The following is a 19,110-nucleotide window of genomic DNA, read 5'->3' as shown; positions in this document are numbered from 1 at the left end:
CAAGGATTTTGACATGGGGAGATTATCCTGGATTATCTGGTGGGCCCTAAATGCAACCATATATATGGAAAGCTGAGGAAGATTCAACGAACACAGAGTGAAGAGAAGGCAGTGTGACACAGAGGCAGATTAGAGTGATGTGACCACAAGTCACAAGAAATGCCAACAGCTACCAGAAGCTGGAAGAGACAAGCAATGGCTTCTCTCCTAGTGTCTCTGGAGGGCACAAGTCCCTGTGGACAACTTGATTTTGGCCCAATGAAACTGTTGTAGACTTCTGGCCTCCAGAACTGTGAGGGAATAAATATCTGTGGTTGTATACAGCCAAGTGAAGTGTTCTTGGCCAGACTATGTAACCACATTCTAAGTAGGCCTTTAGGGGCAACCTCCAGTTTAAAGAAAATACAGAGGAGATCCAGGAACAAGTTAAAGACACCCAGGGGGCACAATTAGACAAAGCCAATACGTGGAATACTCTACAAGATGACTGGATGACTGGCCTAGTCCCTTCGAAAGATCAATGCCCCCAGAAAGGAGAAAAGAGAAGGGTATTCTAGAATCAAAAGATGTAACATAAAATAAAGTGTTTGATCCTTGATTGGATACTGGCTCTTTAAAAAACAACAACTGGGAGCATCTGCGTGGGTCAGTTGGTTAAGCATCTGACTTGGGCTCAGGTCATGATCTCGTGGTTCGTGAGTTCGAACTCCGAGTCGGGCTCTGTGCTAATGGCGCAGAACCTGGAGCCTCCTTCGGATTCTGTGTCTCCCTCTCTTTTGCCCCTCACCTGTTCATGCTCTATCTCTCTCAAAAACAAATAAGCATTAGGGGCGCCTGGGTGGCTCAGTAGCTTAAGCATCCGACTTTGGTTCAGGTCATGATCTCGCGTGAGTTTGTGAGTTCAAGCCCCGTGTCGGGCTCTGTGCTGACAGCTCGGAGCCTGGAGCCTGCTTTGGATTCTGTGTCTCCCTCTCTCTCTGCTCTTCCCCCGCTCGTGCTCTGTCTCTGTCAATCAAAAATAAATAAATCTAAAAAAAAAAAATAGTAAGCATTTAAAAAAAAAACTGCCATAAAAGACATTTGGGGAACAGTTGGAAAACTTTGAATATCAAGTATAAGTAAAAGGATGAATTATTGCCAATTTCCTTAGGTATGATAACAGTATAGTGGATATGCCTTACATTGTGGACATGCATGTTGAGGTAGAGATAAAATGTCATAATTCACTTTGAAATGAACCTGCTAAATGTGTATATATACACACATGTGCACACATATACACATATAATTTAATGTATATATTAATTTTCTTTTTTTTTAATTTTTTTAATGTTTATTTTTGAGAGAGAGACAGAGACAGAGCAGGAGCAGGGGAGGGGCAGAGAGAGAGGGAGACACAGAATCTGAAGCAGGCTGCACAAAGCCTGTTGCGGGGCTCGAACTCATGAACTGTGAGATCATGACCTAGGCTGAAGTTGGACACTTAACCACCTGAGCCACCCAGGTGCCCCTCTTTGTTTTTTTTTTTAGTAACCTCTAGGCCCAGGGCACCTGGGTGGCTCAGTCGGTTAAGCAACCCACTCTCGATTTCGGCTCAGATCATGATTTCACTGCATCTGGCTCTGGGCTGACAGCATGCAGCCTGCTTGGGATTCTCTCTCTGTCCCTCTCCACCTCTCAAGACAAATAAACATTAAAAAAAAAAAAAAAAAGTAAGCTCTAGGCCTAACATGGGGTTTGAACTCAGTGAACCCAAGATCAAGATCGCATGCTCTACTGGCCAAGCCAGCTATGCATCCCTAATTTTATATAGAGAGACATATTTTTTTGAATATGGAAAAATGCTGACAATTGTTGGATTTAGATGTGGGTGTATTGGTGTTCTTTGTACTATTCTTCCTTCTGTTTTGTTTGTTTTTAAAAAAATTTTTTAATGTTTTTAATTTATTTTTGAAGGAGAGAGAGAGAGAGACAGCATGAGCGGGGGAGGGGCAGAGAGAGGAGACAGAATTCCAAGCAGGCTCCAGGCTCTTAGCTGGCAGCACAGAGCCCGATGCGGGGCTCGAACCCACAAACTGTGAGATCACCTGAGCTGAAGCCCGACGCTCACCCGACTGAGCCACTGAGGCGCCCTTGTTTGTTTTTAATTTGCATCCAAGTTAGCTAGCATACCATGCAATAATGATTGTAGGGGTAGTTTCCAGTGATACATCCCCTATGTATAACACCCAGTGCTCATGCCCAACAAGTGTCTTCCTTAATGCCTCCTTACCCATTTAGCCCATCCCCCCCCACAGCCCCCCCCCCAGCAATTCTGTTTCTTCTCTGTATTTAAGAGTCTCCTTGGCTAAAATGAACAAATCAGGAGACTATAGATGCTGGAGAGGATGTGGAGAGACAGGAACCCTCTTGCACTGTTGGTGGGAATGCAAACTGGTGCAGCCACTCTGGAAAACAGTGTGGAGGTTCCTCAGAAAATTAAAAATAGACCTACCCTATGACCCAGGAATAGCATTGCTAGGAATTTACCCAAGGGATACAGGAGTGCTGATGCATAGGGGCACTTGTACCCCAATGTTTATAGCAGTACTTTCAACGATACCCAAATTATGGAAAGAGCCTAAGTGTCCATCAACTGATGAATGGATAAAGAAATTGTGGTTTATATACACAATGGAGTACTACGTGGCAATGAGAAAGAATGAAATATGGCCTTTTGTAGCAACATGGATGGAACTGGAGAGTGTTATGCTAAGTGGAGTAAGTCATACAGAGAAAGACAGATACCATATGTTTTCACTCTTATGTGGATCCTGAGAAACTTAACAGAAGACCATGGGGGAGGGGAAGGGGAAAAAAATTTAGAGAGGGAGGGAGGCAAACCATAAGAGACTCTTAAAAACTGAGAATAAACTGAGGATTGATGGGGGGTGGGAGGGAGGGGAAAGTGGGTGATGGGCAATGAGGAGGGCACCTGTTGGGATGAGCACTGGGTGGTGTATGGAAACCAATTTGACAATAAATTTCATATTAAAAAAAAGAAAAATACAGAAAGAACCTGTTAAACATTAAGCTGTTAATTATAAAAAGAAGTCCCTTATGTTTTGTCCCCCTCCCTGTTTTTATATTATTTTTGCTTCCCTTCCCTTAATGTTCATCTGTTTTGTATCTTAAAGTTCTCATATAGTTAAGTCATATGATATTTGTCTTTCTCTAATTTTGCTTAGTATAATACCCTCTAGTTCTATCCATGTAGTTGCAAATGGCAAAATTTCATTCTTTTTGATTGCTGAGTAATACTCCATTGTACGTATATACCACATCTTCTTTATCCATTCATCCGTGGATGGACATTTGGGCTCTTTCCATACTTTGGCTATTGTCGGTAGCGCTGCTATAAACATTGGGGTGCATGTGCCCCTTTGAAACAGCACACCTGTGTCCCTTGGATAAATACCTAGTAGTGCAATTCCTGAGTCATAGGGTAGTTCTATTTTTAACTTTTTGAGGAACCACCATACTGTTTTCCAGGGTGACTGCACCAGTTTGCACTCTCACCAGCAATGCAAAAGAGATCCTCTTTCTCTGCATCCTCACCAACATTTGTTGTTGCCTGAGTTGTTAATGTTAGCCATTCTGACAGGTGTGAGGTGGCATCTCATTGTGGTTTAAAAACTTCAGGGGCACCTGGCTGGCTCAGTCAGTAGAGCGTGCGACTCTTGATCTCGGGGTAGTAGGTTTGAGCCCGACATTGGGCATAGAACTTACTTTTAAAAAACGTTTAATGGGCACCTGGGTCGCTTAATCAGTTGAACTCCCAACTCTTGGTTTCAGCTCAGGTCATGATCTCGAGGTTCGTGGGTTCAAACCCCGCACTGGGCTCTGTCCTGACAGCGTGGAGCCTGCTTGGGATTCTCTCTCCCTCTCTCTGTCCCTCCCCTTCTCACACTCTCTCTCAAAATAAAGAAATAAACTTAAAAAAGACTTTCATAATAAAAGGTTTAAACACTAGTTTTTGTAACAATTGCTTGGTCTCCTTTAGAAGAAAACAACCTGGCGTGGAGCACAGCCACTCTGTAAGCTGCTAGAAAATAGGAGGCTCCCTGATCCAGAGTCACAAGACCCTTTAGAAGTAGCTCCCACACCCCCAGCCCCAGTTTATTACCTGATGTCAGCAAATAACTGGGGTTTATTGGTCACATCTCTATCTTTGCGACAACCTTTAGAATTCAGTGGGTTAATGCCAGGCAATAGTTAGCCTAGCGTGTGACATACTTCCACCTGATTCACCTGACTGCCAGCAATAACATTTAGCAGTCAGCAAGTACTTTAAAGGGACAGCCGTTTCCTTCCTCTTTGGGAAATAACACAGCAACCACAAGATAATCATGGAAAAGTGGGACAGGATTAACCGACAGGAAATATTACAATAAACTAACAGATGGCCCTGAGCTGCTCAAATCCACATGCCCCCATGTGCCACTGGGCAGAGCTGTTCTGGCTGTGGCATTTGTAACAAGCCAACAAGGTGAGGGCAGCTCTAAATAAACAATGCCAAAGGTTGGAGCATCTCATTACATCCTTCATGTTAACTTCCTTTTCAAATTATTCACTCATTTTCTCTGCTCCACATTATGGATTTCTCCTTCCACTTACTAATTTGCTGTTCAGTTGTTCTGTTATTATGCTTAGGTACTTGCTTATTTCAATTTTAGAATTTCTATTTGTCTCATTTGTTTTTTTATTTAAAAAAATATATAAAGATTTTATTTTCAAGTAATCTCTGTACCTAGCATGGGACCCCAACTTACAACCCCGAGGTCAAGAGTCACATGCTTCTTCTGAATGAGCCAGCCAGGCGCCCCTCGTTTGTTTCTAATTTAAATCCACTTGCTCTTTCTTTGTAATACCGTTTGGCACAGCAGATTAAATTCTTTCCTTTATCTCTTCGATAAAGGATAAATACCTGGTAGTGCAATTGCTGAGTCATAGGGTAGTTCTATTTTTGACTTTTTGAAGGACCTCCATACTGTTGTCCAGAGTGGCAGTACCAGTTTGCACTCCCACCAGCAATACAACTTCAGCCTTCACACATGCTGTTCTTTGAGTTGCTTAGCTATAAAGTCCTGTTATTGAGCCTGCTGATTTGTTCCTGTTGGCGCAGATGCCAGTGTTTTTGACTAGCTCATTTTGGATGTTTTCCAAGGGAGCTCCATGTGTGAGCTTCAGAATCTGCAGGTGTCCCTGGAGAGTGACTTAGCTTTTGCCCTTGCTCAGCCCTTCAGGAGTCATAGGTCCCAAACCGTGTTTTTAAGTTATTAATAATTCAGACATACAAAAATATGAAAAACTATACAATGAGGTCCCATGTATACTGCTCTGACTGCATCACACTCTCTACTCCCCCCCTTGTCACAGCCCAGGTAACTACTAGGTGGAATTTAGTATTTAGCAATCCTATGCATTTCTTTTACTATACTTTAAGCAATAGTTTAGCTGTAAACTTGTTTGTGTTTTAATTTCTTAATGTTTATTTATTTTTGAGACAGAGAGACACAGCTTGAGTAGCAAAGGGGCAGAGAGAGGGAGACCCAGAATTCCAAGCAGTCTCAAGGCTCTGAGCTGTCAGCACAGAGCCTGACATGGGGCTTGAACTCACAGCCCTGAGATCAAGACCTGAGCTGAGATGAAGAGCCGGACGCTTCACTCGCTGAGGCACCCAGGTGCCCCAAGCTGTAAATGTCTTTAAACATTACATACAAATGTATTATTTTGTGACTTGCCTTTTTTCCCTTCACATTAGTTTGTGAGAATAATCCACGCTACTATGTTAGTCATACCACCACTGCATGTAACACATCACGCTCTGTGTTATATTGTATAAAAATACCACAATTATGTCCATTTTCCTGTTGGAGAACATTTAGGTTGTTTCCTCCCCCCGCCCTGACAAACAATCACCCATTACCACCAAGGACTTTTGTGTACATAATCCTTCTATATGCATGTATGTTTTAGGGTGTATTAGCAGAAGTGGAAACACTGGGTTGAAGTGAATGTGCATCATACTCAGTATGTATTGCCAAATTGTTTTCCAAAGTCACGGTGCCACAATGTCCAAAACCGTTTTTAAGTTTCTTTCTCCGCTCTAGGATTTCCTCACAACCCAAATTATATCCACGAGCTCGTATGGCACAAGTTTCAGTCTACCCCACAGACCACGGCATGTGGTTGTTGACCCCAGCCAGCAAGCAAAATCTTTTCTCCCTGAACATTGACAGGAGAGTGCCCGCCAGCTCCTGGCTTCATGCTATGTGGCTGGAGCAGAATGGAGAGTAGGAAATGAGGTTAGAGACAACAGAGCTAGACTTGGGAAGACCTTGTTGGATGGTCCTTGCAAAGACTTTGGCTTTCACTCTCAGTGAAATGGGAGCCATTGCAGGATTCTGAGCAGCGGAGAGACGAGTCCCAAGTTATGGTTTGGAGGGAAACTTCTGGCTGCTGTGTGGATATAAGACTGTAATGGGAAAAAATAAAATAAATAAAATTTAAAAAGACTGTAACAAGGTAAAGGTGGAAGCCTGGAGACCAGTGAGGAGGCTGTGGCAATCATGTAGGCGAGCTGATAGCTCCTACCAGAGTGGAATGGTAATGGAAGTATGAGATGCAGTCAGATTTGGGTGTTATTTTTAAAGTAGTGCCAGCATGAGGTGCTGACAAATTGGATACAGCATGTAAGGATGGGAGACTATTCAAACTAACATGCATATATAAGATTAATGACACAAGTTGGTGGTGCGGGGGAGCTTGGCTGGCTCTGTCAGTAGCAACAGTGGTGTAACTAACATGCCAACATGGGTTAATCTCTCAAAGATAATGTGAAAAGGCAAGTCACAGAATACATATACAGTATGTAATGTTTAAGACCATTTACAGCTAAACAACGTATTGTTTAGAATTACGCATAACATAGACAAGTCAAGAGGACTCCAAGTGTTCTGGCCTGAGCAACTGGTAGGGAAGAGGTGTCACCCGGGGAGGCTAGCAGAATGGCCAGTGGCTGAGGACTCCAGAGATCAGAGGCCTGGAGAGGTTAGGCTCTGGAGGCTCACCGTCTGCAGTGGCCAAGAGAGGCCAGTCTCTGCTTAGAGTAACTGTAGAAAGCTGTGAGATCTTGCCAGTGGGTTAGGTGGAAGGACGGTTTACTTCTGAAGTTGCTTCACTTGTAGAGTAGGGTGAGGGCGAGAAGAAGAAAAGAGTGTTTTGGGACAGAAGTCTTAACCAATCATCATCACTCCTGGAGGAACGCTGTGGGGCTCAAGGATATAGAAGGCTGAAACATGATTTCCATGCCTGAAATAAAGTCGTATAACCATCTTCACCATGGCTATAGCTCCATCTTATACCCCAAACCTGGGGCTGGCACAGGAAGGAGGGTCCCAACACCCAGGGGAAGACTTGGATCACACAAATAAGGGCAAGAGGGCACTGGGTGGCTCAATCAGTTGAGCATTCGCCTCTTGATTTCAGCTCAGGTCATCTCATGCTTCATGAGATTCAGCCCCTTGTTGGGCTTTGGGCTGACAACATGGAGCCTGCTTGCGATGCTCTCTCCCCCTCTCTCAAAACAAACTTAAAAAAAGATTGTTTCTCCCTGTCCCTCCCCTCCCCACCCCCTGGTTTTTAAGTTTTATAAACTTAAAAACAAGTAAGAGCAAGAGAATGTATTAGAGACCCTAGGGACAAGAAAGGAAGTTGACCATCTACTTACTAGTGCCATCAGGGACTAAGGACGAGTGTGTGAGGTACCAACTAGGCTATGCACATTAATGATTAAGCTATTTCAAATAAAATTGTAGGTAATACCTAAATAAGGTTTAACATGTATGTGCCAGGCATGGTTTAAGTTCGTTTGCATATATTTAAACCTAATAATTCTTGGGGCGACTGGGTGGCTCAGTCGGTTAAGTGCCAACTTCGGCTTAGGTTATGATCTCGTGGTTTGTGGGTTTGAGCCCCCACCCCATGCTGACAGCTCAGAGCCTACAGCCTGTTTTAGATTCCACGTCTCCCTCTCTCTGCCCCTACCTCACTTCCACTCTCTCAGAAACAGACATTTAAAATTTTTTAAATAAACCTAGTAATTCTTTTAAGGGTAGGTACTCCACTGACAAATGAGAAAATTTTGAGTGGATAAGTAACCCAGCCAAAGTTAATCAGTCTTGCTCCAGAATCTTAACCAGTCCCCTATACATCGTGATACTATTAACCTAAAAAATGCACTTACAGTGGCGCCTGGGTGGTTCAGGCGGTTAAGCAACCGACTTCAGCTCAGGTCATAATCTCGTGGTCCGTGAGTGAGTTCGAGCCCCGCGTCGGGCTCTGTGCTGACAGCTCAGAGCCTGGAGCCTGTTTCAGATTCTGTCTCCCTCTGTCCCTCCCCCATTCATGCTCTGTCTCAAAAGTAAATGTTAAAAAAAAAAAAATTTTTTTTTAAATGCACTTAGAAACAGATGTCCTCATATAATACTACCAAAAACACCTGTCAATATAGTTTTTAGGACTTTTTTTCCAAAATAAAAATGGACAGAAATGTGTATGGGAGGGTGGAATCTAAATTACAAGAAAACACATGAGCAAAAAAATCAAGTTGCAGTAAAACTACATGAACAATTATCCCATATTTATTAAGTTCAAAAAGATACAAAACGCAGTATGTCGTTTAGAGATACATTCAATGTAAAACTCTACGTCAGGGAATGATACAGGCACAATTCAGCTGGGTAGTTTCCTGAGTGGCAGGGTTTAGAAGCAAATTGAATCAAAGGCAGGTTTGCTTCAGTCACTGGTAATGTTCTAAAGCTGGGTGACCAGTGTAACAAAGGAATTTGAATCCAGACCGATACTCTCTGGCCTTAAGCAAATTATCTAACATCCTGAGCCTTCCTTTCCTTGCCTATGAAGTGGGGGAGATAACATCAAAGTTGCAAGGTTGAGTTTTAAGAATTCAATGAAGTGAAGCACATGAAAACCTTAGCACACATCCAAACACTAAATATTTGCTGGCTGCGAAGATAAAACACAATGATGCCTGAGAGCCAAATACAATTATGTGCTTGGGACTGATCATAAAGCAGTGCATTCCTAGAGGTAATTATTCAGAAATCTGTAGAGAAAAAAGCCAAAGTCTCCTCGTACCCTCACCCCATCCCAGTCCCAATCCCCTCCACAAAAGTAACATTATCTGCCAGCAGGCTAGTTTGTTCTTGTCCTAAAAACAAAAGAGCCCAAGTGAAGGATTTTAAAAAACTTTAATCAAATATTCCCTACTTTAACCCAAGTTTTAGATAACAAGTCCCTGTTAAACAGGTCTAATCCTCAAATTCTGGGCCAAGCACCAAGGCCAAGGAACCCTTTGCCAGAGAATAGCAATGGGAGCTGCAGACTAAACTGTCCTCCAGAGAGTATCAACCAGGGCAATTTGGGGAAGGAAGAAAATAAAACTAGTAAAGGTGATCAAGGAAAATAAAGGTTGGGAAAAATCTTTGCTAATTTCCAGGGGTGGAGGCCAAGCTGGAAACGTTCAGAAGGAAAATACAGAAGAAATGTAATTTTTAAAAGATGGTTAATAGGTAGGGGCACCTAATACAGCATAAAACTCTTGATCTTGGGGTTGTGAATTCAAGCCCCACACTGGGGGTAGAGATTACTTAAAATAGTAAAAGTTAAAGTAGCAAATGTTTTAAAATTTTTTAATTTTTTTTTTTAACATTTATTCATTTTTGAGAGACAGCATGAGTGGGGAAGGGGCAGAGAGAGGGAGACAGAATCGGAAGCAGGCTCCAGGCTCTGAGCCATCAGCCCAGAGCCTGACATGGGGCTCGAACTCACGGACTGTGAGATCATGACCTGAGCTGAAGTCAGCCACTTAACTGACTGAGCCACCCAGGTGCCCCCCAAATTTTTTTTTTTAACATTTATTTATTTTTGAGACAGAGAGAGACAGAGCATGAACGGGGGAGGGGCAGAGAGAGAGACACAGAATCTGAAGCAGGCTCCAGGCTCCGAGCCATCAGCCCAGAGCCCGACGCAGGGCTCGAACTCATGGACCACGAGATCGTGACCTGAGCTGGTCAGACGCTTAACTGACTGAGCCACCCAGGCGCCCCAGTAGCAGATGTTTTAAAGAGGAGTTGGGGACTCCTAGGTGGTTCAGTTGGTTAAGTGTCCGACTTTGGTACAGGCGTTGGCGTTTGAGCCCCACATGGGGCTCTGTGCTGACTGCTTAGAACCTGGAGCCTGCTTCAGATTCTGTCTCCCTCTCTCTGTCCCTCACCTGCTCCCATTCTCTCTCAAAAATAAACATTAAACAAGAAAGAGATGCCCCTCCCTTACTCACTCTCTCTCAAAATTAAAAAACAAAACAAAGAATGAGTTAATAGAACCAAACCCGTGCTAAAACTGTTAAAACTGGGAGTAGTGATGATAGGTATAGGGTAGACAGGCAATCTTATGGACACTGAGGCCACAAGCATAAAGTGGTATGAAATATACCATGCATTGCTTTGCTTATTAAACCCTTTCAAATTTTACTTTTGAAATGTATTATTCTACAACACAACTTCAAATGGGTACAAACAACAGGGTATATAGCATGACTAGAAACCTAAATGCCCTCCTCCTAGAAACTGGGTAATTTATAATATAATCTTAAAACAACACAAATTTGTACACGCTGGTGAGTAGGAAACCATCTTTGAAATAGTCCAAGTATGGATCTTTTTCCCAATTTTAACTGTGGTTGGCTACACATAAAACTTACCATCTTAACCATTTTTAAGCACACATTTCAGTAATACTAAGCAACCAACACCACCATCTATCTCCAGAATTATCTTGTAAACTGAAATTCTATATCCGTTAAACTCCATTTACCCCTTTCCCCAGCCCCTGGCAACTAGCACAGGCATGGGTTTTTTTTTTAAATATTTATTTTGGAGACAGTGCAAGCAGGGGAGGGACAAAGAGAAGGGTCCAGAGGATCCAAAGTGGGCACCATGCTGACACCAGTGAGCCTGAACCCACGAACTATGAGATCATAACGCAAGGCAAAGTCAGGCACTAAACCCACTGAGCCACAGTGGTGACCATGTTTTGTTGTTTTTAACTTTAATACTTATTCTTGAAAGAGACAAAGTGGGGGGGGAGGGGAGAGAGCCACAGAATCTGAAGCAGGCTCCAGGTGCGCAGCAAAAAGCCAGACGAAGGGCTCAAACTTATGAACCGGTGATCATGACCTGAGCTGAACGCAAGCTAAGTGCCTGTGTTAACATTTCGACATCCTAAAAATCTTCACTACTTGTTAAGTACATCTAACCCATTAGAATCCTATGGCAGACCACCTAGAAATGCTTAATGTTAGCGTCATCCTAGTTTTTTATCTTGTATATAGCTGCGAAGAGACATAGCTAGATGTCAACTGTGATGCTCATTCAGTTACCTTTCACTTCCCTAAATCTTTTTGTACGACTTCGCTTATACAAAAACCAAACTTTTACTTTGCTCTAAAGCATTTTATTAGAATATTTTGACAAGACCAAGTATTTGATTACAACGAAGCAAAGTGGTCTGAATGATATTTAAATATCTCAAAATTTCTATGCAGTTTTTTTTCTCAAGTTCAAAGCTGCTCACAGGTTAATGCAGGACAGCTAGATGAAGTTCCTAGGATTTGCTCAACACCAAATAAGACACATCCTCTCGTTAGCAAAATCCTGAAATTCATAAAAGAACATCTATTAGAAACACGCACACAACTGGAATTAAAACATGAACTTGGGTGGGTAGAGAAAGCAGGAGTGATTCGTGGTTTCAAATATCCTCAGAGAAATGTTAATGGTCCAAGAAAGTTACCATTACCATTCTGGGGCTGAAGAGAAACTGGTACTCACCATAGGAGCCAGGGAGAAAGGACATGGCTCTTCACTCCTCACTGCAGCCCAAAGATTCAAGTGGCAGGAGCCACTATCTAGGCGACCCAGAAGTCTCAACAGCACTTCTCCAAGAGGCTAAGTTCCCAACTTCAGCCATTCAGTCACCAGATTAGACACTGATCTGTAAAAGGGCACTGCCCCAAGTAGGCTTCTAGAATAATCAGGCTAGAAAAGTAAAAAGACAACCATCGAGAAGCCCAAGCAAATAAATTTAAAGGCCCTCCTGTTGGCCCCTTCTCAGACCCAAGCCTCCAGTTCTCCAAATGAGTCAGAACTTAATTTTTGACATCAAGTCCAGCATCAGAGACTCTAGTCTGAGACAATCATCATTCCCAATTTAGGGAGACCTGGATGAAGGCAGGTGATTCTGAAAAGCGATGTAATACACTGAAAGACAATGGTCTTTCATCCAATATAAATAAGGATGCAGCAAAAGAAGAGTGCAGAGATGGCAAGCGCAAGAGTTAAATTACAGTGAAAAAAAATCCAAAATTGTGCGTGTGTGCACACACAGAACCAAAAAACCTCCACTGGGGAATACAGAATGTACAGTAAGGAGGCAGGTTTAACCACAATTAGGCAAATGTATAAAAAGTTACCAAAAATTTTTTTTAAAAAGTTCAAGAGGGGCATCTGGGTGGCAAATCAGACTTTGGCTCAGGTCACGATCTCAGGGTTCGTGGGCTCACATCAGATTCTGTGCTAGCAGCTCAGAGCCAGGAGCTTCAGATTCTGGGTCTCCCTCCCTTTGCCATCACACTCGCGCTCTCTTAAAAATTAATAAAACATTGGGATGCCTGGGTGACTCAGTCGGTTAAGCGCGGGACTTCGGCTCTGGTCGTGATCTCACAGCTCATGGGTTCGAGCTGGCCATCAATCAGGTTCTGCACCCCTTCATACTGTCTCCCTCTCTCAGAAATAAACGTTAAAAAAAAAAAAAAAAAGACTTCACAGTGACCCCATGAAGAGTGTTCTGGGATCAAAACAGTCTGAGAAGCACGGAGAAGAATCTCACACCTAATACTCACCTTTATTCAAGGGTAACACACGACGAGCACCTTAAAACACCTAGTGGAAAAATGAAACACAGGGATAGGCCACTTGTGTTTTCTGGCCACGAGCTTCTCCCCAGCACAGGTACCAGGAAGACCCAGCCCGGGGGAGGGAGATGGTCAGCGCGCTGCGGTGACGGCGTCAGCGAGACACTCAGAATCACCTGGGTTCATCATTACCCCCGTCTTCCCCAAGGCCACCGCCAGCCATTCCATCTCGCACAATCCACTCACCCTCGTGGCGCTGCGAACCAGCCTACGAAGACCAGGGCCCTGGGAAGAAACCCATGAGTCAGCAGGGGCCAGGGGCGACCCCCGCCGAGTACCCCCCTGCCCTGGGCTGGGTCAGTTCCAAACGATGGCGTCACGTACACATCAGAAACTCTAGTCTGTAATGGCAGTTCATCCTGCTCAGCCCGAGACTGCGGTCCCCTCACCCAACAGGAACCCGAGATACCTACACGAAGGAAGCTTGGCAGAGACAGCGCAGGTCGCCGGGGCCGCCGCCTCCCCCTGGCGTAGGGGATGGCGCCACAGCAGCCCCCCGGCGCAACACAGCACGCGGACATTCTCCAGAGGCAGGTGCATGCACAAAGAGAACTATAATGGCGGAGTCCCGGCTATTTATGGCGACGTGGGGTCGGGGGCCTGACGGGCATGGCTGTCTTCGTCGATGCCTGTTCGACCCACGGCATTTTCCCCTTCGTTCAAACAAGAATAAAGCAAGTGAAAGAGAGGCCAGGAGTGAATGTTTCACACTCTTCCGGGCAAATAATTCAGACCTATTTTGTTAATTTTGAAAAACAAAAGATAGATGACCGTCTCTCCATCGGCTGGGCCGGAGACAGTCCCTGGCGCGGCAGGAAGCCTGCGCAGCTGAAAGCCTGCGCAGCTGAGTGCTTTTCCTTATTGGCCTCCTGGGCTGACAAGTCCCCGCTGGAGTAACTCCTCCCTCGTCCTCACCAGTTCGGGGTCCTGGTCACGCTCAGAGACTGTCACCTGTTCTGTCTAGCCAGAGAAATCTGAATTCACCGCCCACTCCAGCCCGCAGACTTATCAGTCACATTAACCTTAGTGTCTTTTTTTTTTTTAACAGCTTTATTAAGATATAAATAACATACAATAAAGTTTTTTAACATAGACCATTTGATAACTTAAAAAAAAAATCTAACCTTTTAAGTGTACAGTTCACTAATGTTGAATGTATCACGTTGTTGTGCAACCTATCTGCAGAACTTTATCCTACTATACCCATGAAACTACTCCCAGTTTCGTTTCCTGTCCTCTTTATGAGCAGTTCATGGACTGGGAGTTGGCCAGAAACGGTGGACGTGTTCAGTACGCTCTAAATAGAACCATATATCTCAGGAGGGTTAGAAGCAAAACAAATAGGGGTGCTGTAGCAACAGCCAGACCCTGTTCTCCCTTTGCTAGTTTTTCTCCCCCAGAAATCTGGTCATTTGCTCTTGGCCTCTATTAAGAGGCCATCAACTCATAAATTATCCCAAATCCCACCTTCCTGGATGGACCCTTCTATACCTCCTCATTTATAAATGTAGTTAGTGTTTGGTGATGTATGTTGGCCTCTTCATCTTTTATGAGAAAGGAATATATGAGTCGGGGATTCCACATCATACAAAATCATTTTTTTAGTAATCTCTATACCGAAGGTGGGGCTCAAACTCATGACCCCAAGATCAAGAGTCACATGCTCTACCCAGCCAGCCAGGCACTCCCAAAATCAGTCTTATTTTATTTTATTTTTATTTATTTTTGAGAGAGAGAGTGTGTCAGGGAGTAAGCAGGGAAGGGGCCTAGAGAGAGGGAAACACAGAATCTGAAGCAGGTTCCAGGCTCTGAGCTGCCGGCACAGAGTCCTACATGGGACTTGAACCCATGAACTGGGAGATCATGACCTGGCCAAAGCCAGAGGCTTAACCGACTGAGCCACCCGGGCGCCCCTTATCATTATTTTTTTTTTTAATGTTTATTTATTTTAAGAGAGCGAGCGAGCAGGGAAGGATCAGAGACCGAGGGAGAGTGAGAATCCCAAGCAGGCTCTGCACTACCAGCATAGAATCTGCCATGCAGGGCTCAAACCCAGCAACTGTGAAATCACTACCTGAACTGAAAGCAAGAGTCAGATGTTTAACTGAGCCACCCAGGTGCCCCAGTCTTCTTCTTAAGTCCCATAATTAGGCACAGTGGACACAGATTACAATGCAGAAGAAGGCCATTGTGGGTGCGGAAAATATATCCTCTTACTTCTGCAATAATCTTTCCATCTTGCCCCAAGGTTTCAGACTTCCATCAAAAAAATGTCTTCCCAGGAGCACCTGAGTGGCTCAGTCAGTTGAGCACTTCTGAGCTTTGATTTTGGCTCAGGCAGTGATCCTGGGGTCGTGGTATTGAGTCCCACATCTGGTTCTATGCTGAACGCTGAGCATGGGGTGTGCTTGAGAGTGTCTCTCTCCCCTGCTCACGAACGCTCTCTCTCTCTCCTCTAACATAAAAAATACAACTGCTAAAAAAAAAAAAAAAGTCTCTTCCAAGGGGCCCTGGCTGGCTCAGCTGGGAGAGCATGAGACTCTTGATCTTGGGGTCTTGAGTTTGATCTCCACGTTGGCTGTAAAGGGGCACCTGGCTGGCTCAGTCGGTTCAGCATCCGACTTCAACTCAGGTCATGATCTTACAGTCTGTGAGTTCAAGTCCTGAGTTCGACTCTGTGCTGACAGCCTGGAGCCTGCTTTGGATTCTGTGTCTCCCTCTCCCTCTGCTCCTCCCCCTCTCATGCTCTGTCTCTCTCTCTCTCAAAAATAAACATTTAAAAAAATTTTTTAGGGGCGCCTGGGTGGCGCAGTCGGTTAAGCATCCGACTTCAGCCAGGTCACGATCTCGCGCTCCGTGAGTTCGAGCCCCGCGTCGGGCTATGGGCTGATGGCTCAGAGCCTGGAGCCTGTTTCCGATTCTGTGTCTCCCTCTCTCTCTGCCCCTCCCCCGTTCATGCTCTGTCTCTCTCTGTCCCAAAAATAAATAAACGTTGAAAAAAAAATTTTTTTTAAATAATAAAAAGAAAAAAAAAATCTCTTCCAAGAATCCTGCAGTATTCACTTGTTCACTTGATACATTTTTCAACTCTTAGGGGCTGAGTTTTGCCCACAGTTGATGTTGCAAAGTAGACTTTGCTTTAAGTTCCAAAATGTGTATGTGTACCGGTAGCTAATGAATTCTCATATTAAAAAAAAAAAAAAAAACATTTGGGAGGCTTTTTCTTTTCTTTTTTTTAACATTTGTTTTTTAGGGGCACCTGGGTGGCTCAGTCGGTTAAGCGTCTGACTTCGGCTCAGGTCATGATCTCACACTTCGTGGGTTCAACCCCCACATCAGGCTCTGTGCTGACAGCTCAGAGCCTGGAGCCTGTTTCAGATTCTGTGTCTCCCTGTCTGTCTGCCCCTCCCCTGTTCATGCTCTGTCTCTGTCTCAAGAATAAATAAACATTAAAAATTTTGTTTTTTATTTTATTTTAGTAATTTCTACATCCAACATGGGGTTCAAACGTAGGACCCTGAGATCAAGAGTTAAATGTTCATCTTTTTATTTTTATTAAAAAATTTTTTTTTTAAATGTTCATTTATTTTTGAGAGAGAGAAAGAGTGCAAGTGGGGGAGGTACAGAGAGAGGGGAAAACACAGACTCTGAACAGGCTCCAGGCTCTGAGCTGTCAGTACAGAGCAGAGCCTGACCTCATGAACTGCAGATCAGATGCTCAACCAACTGAGCCACCCAGCCACCCCAAGCATTACAAGCTCTATGGACTGAGCCAGCCAGGTGCCCCTGAATTACCATATTCTGATGTTGCTTCCTAAAGAACCACTTCCCAGCCTCAGGGATTCTCTTTTTTCACCCATCAAGCTGTCCTTGGAGATTTCCCTAACCTCTATCACTGCTGCTGCCAGTGAATCAACACTTCTAGGCCTTTCAAGCCTCAGGCTCCCATTCACTGTAGAAAGCCCATTACCGCCAAGGGCTGTTCCCACTAGCAGACACCTTCCTCCCTCTTCCATGCCCCAGCCCTCTAAAAATGTAATCAGCAATCGCCTCTGATGTGATCATTTTTCTCCACTATTGGCTGCACATTAGAAACACTCAGACAGCTTTACTTCCATACAATGCCTTAGCCCACTCCCAAAGATTCTGACTTCTGGTGGAGGCCTGGCAGCAGTATTTTTTTTAACTTCCCCCACTGATTTTAGTATACCACTAAGTCGGAGAAACATGTTTCCAATAGCTTGCAGCTACTTATTCCCTATCTAACCTGCCAGGTTACAGGAAAACAAAAAACAAACTAAAAAACCCCTAACAAACCCAATTTCTGCTGCTGCTGCTACTGCAGTTAAAACTACATTTACCATATTCTATGATAGGAAGCTACAGTGTTATAGTTCATCTATTTTTCTGAGTAAAGCAAGCCTTTGAGAATTGGCCCAGGAACCAAAATAACTTACTATATTCCATTTCCTTTACAAGCTTTCAAGGAGAGCTTCCTATATTTTGTAATTCCTAAAATGTTTGATTTTCCCAGAGGGTGCAGATTTATTGAAAAACAGAACTTGAGCTTCAATTTGTTTTTATTTTGGAGTAGTTATTTCCAGGCTCAGTTTGGGGGAGGTAGAGGTTGAGATTCTATCAGGCTAAAGAAAATGTTAAGGACATCTAACTGCTCTGGCAAGAAGAACCCCCTGGGGAAGAGCTTGTAATGGGAAGAAAGCCCATTTCCTTGATCTTCCCAGTTGTATCCTGTACCCAGCTTTCAGCTCCTTCTCCTTCTTAAATTTGATCTTACTTTAAATTCCTCTGGTTTTGAGATTGTCCATAAAAAGGACAAAGAGGTTACTGATTGTTAAAACTGGGGTAAAACCATCACTTAGAACCGGACAGGAACCCAATGCCAATGGTGTTCAGGCAGTGTGGAAAAAAACCAGTTGCTAATTTTGCCCTGGATGTAGTTGAGGTGACCACTCCCACATGCTAATCTATGAAAAAACTTTAGGACACCTGATTTAGAAGATGGGGAGATAGAAATTACTGAAGATTACTGGGGGGAAGCACAGAACTTGCCTCATTATAGATGAAGTTATTTAGGGTGACCGTGGGGTGGTCTTGAGCCGACAACCAAGAAAGAATTCTTGAAGAGGACTTTGGTGCAAAAAAGGTGATTTTATTAAACCATGGGGACAGGACCTATGGGCAGGAAGAGCTGCACTGGTGTCCTGACTGGTAACATTTTATATCCTCAGGTTGGGTGGGGGTCAGGGATAGAGTAAGTCTCTAAGAATTTTGGAAGCAAGGTTTCCAGTACCTTGAGGGACTAGCTGTTGCTAGGGAAACGCCATTTATTACCGCTTAATAAAACCCCAGTCAAGAGACCATTCAGATGTATATGGGGGGGTGGGGGGCATAAGCTTGGAATATGATTCCCAGCATATATCTTGGGGCAGTTAAGATAAAGGAAGTAGACTTACAGGATCCTTGAGGTTGGGATAATGTTAAGCTAGAGTTCTCTTTCGCCCCCAGCAAAGTGTTATCATTGAGGCAACAGTAGTTCCTAGAGACATGTGACTCTGCAAGTTTCAAGGACTTTAGTTTCCCACATTACCATGGCAAGCACTTTCCTTTGTTCTCAGGTAGCCAGGAGTGTCTGAGGGGTATCACACATATTCCACCTGGGGATGGAGTGTTGTGTGCCAGCCTGTATTTTGCCCTCAGTTTGCCCCAAGCTTCCTCATCAATTGTCATGCCTCCCAAATCCTCAGAATCTTGGTCTTCATGCGCTTGATAAAATGCAGCAAGGGTGACCATGAAAAAATGTTACTGGTCTATGCCACGTTTCTGCTCAAAATAATTTAGATCTTTAAAAGTGAAGTTGTACTGGGGGTGCCTGGGTAGATCAGTCGGTTAAGTGACCGACTGCAGCTCAGGTTATGATCTCGAGGTCTGTGGGCTGGAGCCTCTCATCAGGCTCTGCACTGATAGCTCAGAGCCAGGATCCTGCTTCAGATTCTGTG

General features: G+C 44.0%; 1 long non-coding RNA gene and 2 other non-coding genes across 3 annotated transcripts; all 3 read right to left on the bottom strand.

The window, feature by feature from the left end:
- Positions 1 to 11,558: 11,558 nt before the first annotated feature.
- LOC102899052 lies at positions 11,559 to 13,668 on the bottom strand. Its single transcript, XR_440280.5, has 5 exons — positions 13,507 to 13,668; positions 13,280 to 13,318; positions 13,022 to 13,061; positions 11,952 to 12,158; positions 11,559 to 11,774 (listed from the first exon to the last, which is right to left on the bottom strand). It is a non-coding gene; the product is annotated as an uncharacterized LOC102899052 (long non-coding RNA).
- Positions 12,259 to 12,327, bottom strand: LOC111560693. The gene has a single exon (XR_002742687.1). It is a non-coding gene; the product is annotated as a small nucleolar RNA SNORD52 (small nucleolar RNA).
- Positions 13,164 to 13,226, bottom strand: LOC111560696. Its single transcript, XR_002742690.1, has one exon. It is a non-coding gene; the product is annotated as a small nucleolar RNA SNORD48 (small nucleolar RNA).
- Positions 13,669 to 19,110: the final 5,442 nt, after the last annotated feature.

Source organism: Felis catus, chromosome B2 (assembly GCF_018350175.1).
Source record: "Felis catus isolate Fca126 chromosome B2, F.catus_Fca126_mat1.0, whole genome shotgun sequence".
In the NCBI taxonomy this organism is placed as follows: Eukaryota; Metazoa; Chordata; class Mammalia; order Carnivora; family Felidae; genus Felis; species Felis catus.
The sequence above is the reverse complement of the archived record's forward strand: the minus strand, read 5'-3'. Positions and strand labels throughout refer to the sequence as shown.